Source organism: Diaphorina citri, unplaced genomic scaffold (genome assembly GCF_000475195.1).
Source record: "Diaphorina citri unplaced genomic scaffold, Diaci psyllid genome assembly version 1.1 scaffold3857, whole genome shotgun sequence".
NCBI classification, from domain to species: domain Eukaryota; kingdom Metazoa; phylum Arthropoda; class Insecta; order Hemiptera; family Psyllidae; genus Diaphorina; species Diaphorina citri.
The window spans coordinates 26,448-27,802 of NW_007381257.1; the positions used below are offsets into that span (position 1 = coordinate 26,448).

A 1,355-nucleotide genomic window follows, 5' to 3' on the forward strand; every position below is an offset into this window, starting at 1 on the left:
TCCTCTGGAATGGAGTGTCTGCAAAAAGAATCTCAATTCACGGGTTGCATTTTCGCTTCCCTGGGGACTCCCATCCAATACCCAATACACCTTCCCAGGAAGATAACACTCAATATTCACGTGTGTTTGAGCGTGTTTATTTACATACACACGTAACAGTATTTACATATCCCTTCCATACTTATATGGTGATGTTGACATGTGCATCATACTAACGATGTGCTTGCAGCATGTGTACACACATCTGTATACAGGTCATATTTGTACACTGCTCGTCTCGGTTTAGTCACTACAGCGTACACAGTCTGTTTTTTATGTGCTACACGAGCACATTACAATGCTGAGTAGGTAGATAATGAGTAATGGTAGTACTCTAGAGATGTAGTAGGTACCTACTTGTTTTTATTGGATTGCAGATAATAACTCGCAGTCGCTAGTCGTAGGGAACAACTATTGTTGAAAGAATAAGACTGCTTGAAGAGGAAGAAGAATGGGTAAAAAAGGAAAGAAAGGGAGTTAAAACTTTCCAATGAAGATAAGCAAAGGCAGACAAAGAAAGATTGTGGGAAAAGGGATCTACCAAAAATGTGAAATATCCTTCGTAGCCTTGTGGGTCTTCCCTAGGAATACAAACATAGAGGAAAGCCGGAATGTATAAACTGCTAGGGTGGCTCTTATTTTTGAACCTTAGGCCAGCCACTCACTATCAGGTAGACCTGACAGTTACGCCTGTCAGGTCTACCTGATAGTACACACACTATCTGACAGGTACGGCTGAAAGGGACCGTCTGTCAAGTCTACCAACGGGACGGGTACATTGTACCGGTGTACCCTTTTATAGAAAACTCACACCCTCAAGGCAATGGGGGGAAATTTCGCTAGATCCCTTTCCTCTCCCTCTTTGTGTACCTTTGCTTATCCCATTGAAGTGCTTTAGCTCCCTTTTCTTTTTCTCCTCCTTCCGTACTACCATTACCCATTTTTCCTCTCAAACCTTTCTCCCTTCATCACTCCATTACACCTTTATTTACTTTCTTCTCGACTTATTTCTTTTATTTCTATTGTCCTGAAACTTTTCAGTCTCATCCCCGTAGGATACATTATCCTCCAAGGCACGTTTATTGTGTCACGTGCTATTGCTACATCTCTGACGTCATTAAAACATCATAGCTTGTCATGTTTTGTATAATTCACCGCCTGTCGGGATTTTCATCAGGTACCTTTTTTTAAAGATAACAGAAACGTGAAACTTTTTGAACGTTTCTTAAAATCACTGGCGTATATCGTATATCCCACCCCCAGACTCAGCGCGGGGGGCCTCCGAAAAAGTACAAGCCACAGCCTAGATCGGAAGA

At 42.0% G+C, this 1,355-nt stretch overlaps 1 protein-coding gene across 1 annotated transcript in view; it reads left to right on the top strand.

The window, feature by feature from the left end:
* LOC113472093 (xaa-Pro dipeptidase-like) overlaps positions 1-1,355 on the top strand; it is a 28,208-nt gene that overhangs the window by 18,539 nt on the left and 8,314 nt on the right. The gene's annotated exons all lie outside the window — the stretch shown is intronic.